Raw genomic sequence first — 8,018 nt, 5'->3', positions numbered from 1 at the left:
CCAGATTTTCAAATAGTTGTATCTCGACCAAATATTGTCCTATCCTAACAAACCATACATCAATGGAAAGATTATTTATTCAGCTTTCAGATGATGTATAAATCTCAATTTCGAAAAATTGACCCTTATGACTGGTTTTGTGCTCCAGGGTCACATTTTATTTTCTGTTTCTTCTCATTTCTGCTCGAGACAGTCAGGGAGAATATCGCAATCTGATTATTATTTTATTTTTGAATAATTATTCATTTTTCAGGTGCTGTTTGTATGGTTGTATGGAAATACCATCAGAAAATTTTTGTGAAATTCTTTATATTTTTTTTTTTTTTTTTTTTTTTTTAATTATAAAAATTTAAAAATGAGTAGTCTCAGACCTTTGGACCCCACTACACATTTTACCTATATGAATATAGGTTTGAAACGTTCTTAAGTAACTTGCAATGCTCTGAAGACTTGTGAAGGTTACAGTACAGCATGCCATTTCATTTTTGGTGGTTTGAAGTGTTACTTTTAGATTTTTGTATACTTCTCTGTGTGGGGTCTTCACTTTGCCTTCTGTTTATTTTGACAGCATTTTCATACCAGTGGGGTGCATGTGTGTTTGTGTGTGTTTGTGTGTGTGTGTGTGTGTGTGTGTACTTGCATGTACACACTTGATGTGCAGAACTGTATTGTAGTGTGTGTGTGTGTGTGCGTGCGTGCGTGTGTGTGTGTGTGTTTGCTCACCGGGTGAATGACTCCAACCCTGCAGAGTTTGACTGATGTTCCTCATTCTTGCATGCAAGTAGGAGGTGAGCAACCCAAAACAATGCACCGTAATTTTAGACCAAACTGCCAGGCCCTCACAATGCGTCTGTTCTAAGGAAAGAGGCATCTAGGGACATGAAGCAGAATAGAGTGGGAGCTCAATTCATTCCCCATTCCAAGACACAATGTTTTGTGTTTCTGAAGTGTTTATTGATGGAAAGTCAGCTCAGCACAGCTTATAAATATTGTGTTTTCAGCAGTATGATTTGCTGCGTTTAAGCCCCCAAGACAATGACTGTATTGGATGTCATTGATTTTACATTTAAACATGGATCTGAGAAATCTGATGATAAAATATGAATTGTTCCATCCTCATAACTTCTTTTATGTATGAAATTATAGTTTGAAGAGAGGACGAGGGGATCGGGAAATTACACAAGACAGATTCGAACTCATTATGTCTCAATGTGTCAAAGCGCATATGCTAGCCGATAGGCTACATTAATGGGAACTTTTGCAGTCTTATGCAAATAAAGAGTCTTAAGGGACCTTTGTAATTATTGTTCACACCAAGAACAATAAGTACAAAGATAACTAGGCTATATTAGCGTCCACACCAACTCATGATAATATTCTGTTTATTCAAAGCGTGCACTGCCGTTTTGTTTTGCCACTTTAAATGATCTTAAAAGCAGGATGGATTCTGATTGTCAATCAGTCATCCTCAAAGTGATTCCAACGATATTGTTCCTTTATGTCATTATCGTTATAGTTGTGGTTTGGACTATTATTAATTAAAAAAATATATATATTTATCATTACAGTTTTTGTCCTTGGCGTGAACGGGTCTTCAAAAGCATAGTTCATCCAAAAATGTAAATTCTGTTATCATTTAATCACCCTCATGTTGTTCCAAACCTGTATGCTAGCTCTATCTCTAGACTTCAAGATCCAGTTCTCAAAAGTCTTGTGAACAAATCTGTTCTGTATGTGTTTTATGGCCTTTTTTCAGTGACTTTAAAATTGTAGTTTTTCACTAAGCACGCATAAACGTTGTTTTCTCAAAAACACAGTCACATACATACATGCTGCTCACATATTATTGTAGCACAGTTTGTGCTGATTACAGTTTTATTAAACTTTAGACATTCAAATGTTTGTAATCAACTGAAAAAAGCACAGATGTCAGTACATGTCAAAACTTTTCCAGGGCCCCAAAACACCCTCGGACCCCAGAGGGTTAATAAATGATGAAACATTCATGAGAACTTTCACAGCCTTATGCAAATAAAGAGTCGTAAAGGAATAATTCACTGAAAAATTAACATTTTGTCATTATTTAATCACCCTCATGTTTTTTCAGACCTGTATGCCAACAGCATGAGGGCTAATAAATGATGACAGAATGTTAATTTTTGGGTGAACTATCCCTTTAAGCAAAAGTAGTCCTTTAGCTTGTGTATAAAAGTGGAGAGGGATCCATATGGAGCCTCCAAGACCCTAACAGAAGAAGAAGCTGGTACGTAATTTAATTTCACCAGCACATAAAGGAGATTACAGCCATGATGGGATTCCAGAGGGCCAGGTAATATCTATCTCATTAGAACAGCTCTCCCAAGCATTCACACACAGCTGTTCTATGGGGTGGCAGTCGGCCCTCTCTCCTTTGCTTGTTCCTGATGATTGGCCTCAGAAGGGCGCTGGAGTGGAAAGACCCACAAGGTTGTTAGGTAGCGAGGGTCTTCTTTAAAACCCAGACCCAGCTGTCCACCCAGCCAAGATGATGGAACATATTTAAGGGGCTAATGGTCTGGCTTGCACAAAGAGCCTGCCTCATTTAACAGCATCAGAAAATAGACTTCAGAGAAGAGGTTTAACCCCGTTAGAGGGAGGGCAGCAAGCTCCTTAACCACATCAGGGATGGGAGTGAAAAGTCAGGCTGAGGGAGATAAGAAAAGAAAGAAAGAAAAGAGGGTGTCTTGGAGAAGCTCCCGAGTAGTCGGGATAAGAGCCAACTGCACAAACACAGAATCCAGCAGATATTTTCAGCATTTCACCATTTCATTGATAGTGAATGTGGAAACATGACAGGAAATGATGGAGATGATTTTGAAGCATGTGTCACTATACCGGGCTTCCAAGAATACAGCAGGTATTTAAAGGGAATTATTTCACAGCTGTTTTTTTTTGTCTTTCATAGCACTTTACAGCCTCTTTCTTATGACAAAATTAAATAATTTCAGCACAAATCAATAATTCATGCTCATTTATTTACTTAATAAGTGGCTGAATTAAAAAAAATTGGTAATGTTCAGTCAGCCCTCTCTGAATGAAGTACTGATCACTTTGTTAGGGGTTTATTTTTTACGATCTGTTGTCCCTTAAAGGGATAGTTGGCCCAAAAATTCCATTATTTACCCACCTTCATGTCGTTCCATGCCTGCAAGACTTTCTTTTCTTCTGGGAAACACAACACAAGATATGGAAACACTTTATTTAACAGTGTATAACAGTCAATTTTGCATAATTACAAGCAACTGATCCTCAACCAGTGGTGGACGAAGTACACAAATCAAGTACTTGAGTAAAAGTACAGATACGAATAATAAAATATTACTCCAGTAAAAGTAAAAGTACTCCTTTTTCGATTCTACTTGAGTGAAAGTACAAAAGTACTCGATTTTTTATGTACTTAAGTAAAAAAGTACTGATAGATAGATTTATTTTGCAATTTTATATAGGCTACTTAATTTAATTTTATATTAGCACATATTTTTTATAATCCTACTGCTCAAAATACCTGGGATTTTCACAAAATAACCACTATATGGAGTCAAGATATATCTTTGTTGTTGATATGGACTACGTTGACGAGAGTGATGTTGTAATGTTCACTGTGAAGCTTACACTGCGATGTACCTGAGAGAAAACAGATCTGACCATCTGATTTTCACCAGTAAGAAAAAAGTGTTTTAAAGCTTGTTGTTCTGCAGAATATCACAGTTATATATATGACATGAGAATAAGACCTGAAGTTAGGAAGAACATTTTAAGGAAAATATAATTATATTTTCATAATGATTTTTTTTCTTCTCAAACCTTGTCTGTGGTGTAAAAACACCCCTGGCCAAATGCCCCCAGAGGGCATCACTTCCCACTTTGATAATTACTGTAGTTACCATGTTCTGAACATCACATCCTTTCTTTTCCCCTCAGATGTAATCTATCTAGGTGGTTGAATAAAAATATTTGGACTTTATATCTAAAAATTACCTCAACTTAGCACCAGCAAGCTTCATCAGCTAACAATATTTACTTATTAGGGACATATTTGACAAAAAAGTACTAAGATTTAATAGGAAGGAGAAGCAAGTGTCAACTTTAAAGTTTGACCACATTAACTACAAAAAATTTGATTAGTTGTTAATAATCATTTTAATCTATTGACAGTCTTAAGCTACATTAAAAAATAATCTATTTTAGACATTATTCTCTCTAGATATGGAGAAAATTCTTGAAATCTAATGAACTATAACAAACTATACAATGTATAACTATTTCTTTTTGAGGTTGCGGTTGTCATGTCCGATATTCTGCCTTTGCAAATTGAGCATACAACAAATCTCCATTTATGAAAATGGTTTCAAAGTGTTTATATTCTAAAGAAACGATCTTGGGATCTTCTGTTCTCCTCTACTTTCCATATTTGGTACGTTGCAATTTTTCTGTGTAGTGTCATGTCAGCTGTGCAGACTTGGTGCTAGTTGATGGTTCCATGGCTTGCAATTTTTTTTAATGAAAAATACATTTGTTATAAAGTCATTGTCGAGTCATGCAGTTCAGGTGCAAGTCAAGTCTCAAGTCACTGGTTATTAAGTTAAATTGAAGTAATTTTCTTAATTCGTAATGAGCTTTTGACACCATATGAAATGAACCCACGGAAAAAAAAAATAACACAAAATCTTTGTCTGTTGCCAATGATGTTGGTAGATTTTATAATTGGCATAAGGAGGACCTGCTAATTTTGTTAAAGGGGACCTGTTATTCAAAATAGTTTTTGAACATAATTATGTGTCCGCTGAGTGTGTCCACAACCACCACAGAGCCGTACTTAGTCTGCCATGTTTATCTCCTCACTAGAGCTTTTAAAATCAGCACTCAAGTAAAAAATTTATTCTTATAAAACTACTTTAGTTATTCTGTTTGTTTTGCTCAACCAGTGGTGGACGAAGTACACAAATCAAGTACTTGAGTAAAAGTACAGATACGAATAATAAAATATTACTCCAGTAAAAGTAAAAGTACTCCTTTTTCAATTCTACTTGAGTGAAAGTACAAAAGTACTCGATTTTTTATGTACTTAAGTAAAAAAGTACTGATAGATAGATTTATTTTGCAATTTTATATAGGCTACTTAATTAAATTTTATATTAGCACACATTTTTTTATAATCCTACTGCTCAAAATACGATTTTCCCCAAATAACCACTATATGGAGTCAAGATATATCTTTGTTGTTGATATGGACTACGTTGACGAGAGTGATGTTGTAATGTTCACTGTGAAGCTTACACTGCGATGTACCTGAGAGAAAACAGATCTGACCATCTGATTTTCACCAGTAAGAAAAAAGTGTTTTAAAGCTTGTTGTTTTGCAGAACAGCACAGTTATATATGACATGAGAATAAGGCCTGAAGTTACGAAGAACATTTTAAGGAAAATATAATTATATTTTCATAATGATTTTTTTCTTCTCAAACCTTGTCTGTGGTGTAAAAACACCCCTGGCCAAATGCCCCCAGAGGGCATCACTTCCCACTTTGATAATTACTGTAGTTACCATGTTCTGAACATCACATCCTTTCTTTTCCCCTCAGATGTAATCTATCTAGGTGGTTGAATAAAAATATTTGGACTTTATATCTAAAAATTACCTCAACTTAGCACCAGCAAGCTTCATCAGCTAACAATATTTACTTATTTTTAGTATGGTTATGAATAAACATTCATATCTCTCTACTCGGCTAGTTAATCTAAACAATGTAAAAATGTATACTGTTGATAAACAATATAAAAACAGACGTCACAAAGGGCTAAATGCGTAGCATTTTAATAAAACTGTTAACGTTACGGCAGCGGGGAGTATGAATGCGCATTAATTATTTTATTCAGTCTGTGTTATTTTAATGTTTCGTTTTTTTGTTTGTTTTTTTTTTAACTTACATAAAATAGAGACACAGATGTTGATGTGTCTGCATTCAATCATTTCAGTGGGCTTAAATAGATCACTCTTTACAGCAGATTTAGTTCACAAACAACTGACAGTTTTGACCTAAATATGATTTTCAGCATCAGACGCGCGCACTCACAAGATCTCCCGGTTCTTAGTTGTGAATTCAGTTCACTGGAGACTCGCACTAAACGGATAATTTGAATCAGTGAGTTGTCGACTCGAGAACAGCTGCAATCGGATCATTCCAATTCGTGAATGAATCGTTTGGTGCGATTTGCGAACCGATTTAAAAGGTTAATTGAAAAGAATCAGTTCGTTCTTGAATCAGACACCGCTTCTGCGTGTCGGAGCACGTGATATATGGAGTAACGATATGTTTTATGAAATGTAGTGAAGTAAAAAGTACGATCTTATGCTTTGGAATGTAGTGAAGTAAAAGTAAAAGTTACTCAAAATAAAACTACTCCAGTAAAGTACGGATACTTGAAAAATGCACTTAAGTACAGTAACGAAGTAAAACTACTCCGTTACTGTCCACCACTGTCCTCAATAAAATCCTAACCCTATAGTAACTACATGTTGTTAAAATTATCACTCAGTATTTATTTGTGTAATTACTCTCTAACAATGACAACTTACAATTTAGATATTTTGAGACATTCTTTAAAATATAATTTGTTGTTCACAAAAGAAAGTAAGTAATAAATGTTTGGAAGGAGATGAGGGTAAGTAAATGATGTTTGAATTTTCATCTTTGGGTGAACTATCCCTTCAAATGCATGTATAAGTCAGATGTCATCTTGTATTTTTAAAAGTTGATTGCGCTGATTTTAACTTTCAGTACACTGTGCATTGCCCATTTGTGCCCGTAAATCTCTGCACAGCTTTACGCTTCCCTTCCCGGGCAAATCCATTCACTCACCCACAGCTGCGAATTGCAGTCATACTGAGCGACAGATATGAGGCAGGCAGCCGTAGCGGTTCACACGAAACAGATTTCAACAGAGCCGAAATCTCATCCGTTCGCTCTCCCTATCCGCTTCACATCCATGATGGCCTGTGCGCATATGTGTGTGTGAAGTTCAACCATCTGAACCCCGCTAATGAGCTCATTTCCCTGTGTTTCGAACAAGCCCGACAAGGGAGTCATCACTAACCGGGCGTTAGTTTGCATGTAAATCCGTGAGCGCTCCTGAACATTTGTGTACCCGTGTAAGCAAATGTGCCTGCCCCGAGGGTGTTGTTTTCGGAGGGGGTCAAGCCGATTGCTGACACAGTGTGAAACAGTCTCACTGAGATGCGTTCAAGGGGCCGGCGAGAGCCCGCTGGTGAAAATCACACAGAGTGGAGCTAATGAGCATGGCTCTGCAAATAGAGGAACATGCCAGGAAATAACCCAGCCCTTTTGAAACAACTCTCAGCACTTTGCTCTTCTGAGAGCTCCGGCCTCCTCTGGGTTTTTTCCCCGTGCTGCTTCGCCGCCCGTCTTATCTGCATCTGGAGCTCAGAAGCGCAGCAGTCACGCTCCGCAGAGAGGAAAGTGTTGAAGTGCATCTCGCATCTCCCGAGGCTGTTATCTTGAGGTTGATGAGCTCTGTGCTCTGCGAACATTACCCCGACTGCACCTGCCACAATCGAAGAGCTTTAGCCCTGTTTTGCTATTGAAGTCACGCCTGATCAAAAGAGCTTGCGCAGTCCTCCAGTTAATGAGATCAACTCCATTAGTAGCATTTCTCTCTATCTCTCGATGCAAAAAGCTACGTTGATTTCCCTTCCTGCAGGCGCTGAATCACAGTGACCCTGCTCACAGTAAGCTACCTGCCTCTGACACTGTAATTAGCTCCATCAGGCATTAGCATGCATCTCGCTGAGCAGGAATAGCTGTCTGGTCTGTGCCGTGTTTGCCCACCTTTGGCAGAATAAATGCATGCAGAAGTAGGTGTTGGGCTGGGGGCCGAGGGGCTGGATTGATTGTCCGGTGTGTCGGCAGTTGAAGAGAGAGGCTGTAATCAGCTCAATCAGCCCAGATTCGGATGGGGG

At 37.6% G+C, this 8,018-nt stretch overlaps 1 protein-coding gene across 12 annotated transcripts in view; it reads left to right on the top strand.

The window, feature by feature from the left end:
* nrxn1a (neurexin 1a) overlaps positions 1–8,018 on the top strand; it is a 187,057-nt gene that overhangs the window by 139,924 nt on the left and 39,115 nt on the right. The window lies entirely within an intron of this gene.

This window comes from Sinocyclocheilus grahami, unplaced genomic scaffold (genome assembly GCF_001515645.1).
Source record: "Sinocyclocheilus grahami isolate Dianchi unplaced genomic scaffold, SAMN03320097.WGS_v1.1 scaffold47.1, whole genome shotgun sequence".
In the NCBI taxonomy this organism is placed as follows: domain Eukaryota; kingdom Metazoa; phylum Chordata; class Actinopteri; order Cypriniformes; family Cyprinidae; genus Sinocyclocheilus; species Sinocyclocheilus grahami.
Note: the sequence above shows the minus strand (reverse complement) of the source record. Positions and strands in the feature narration are given on the sequence as shown.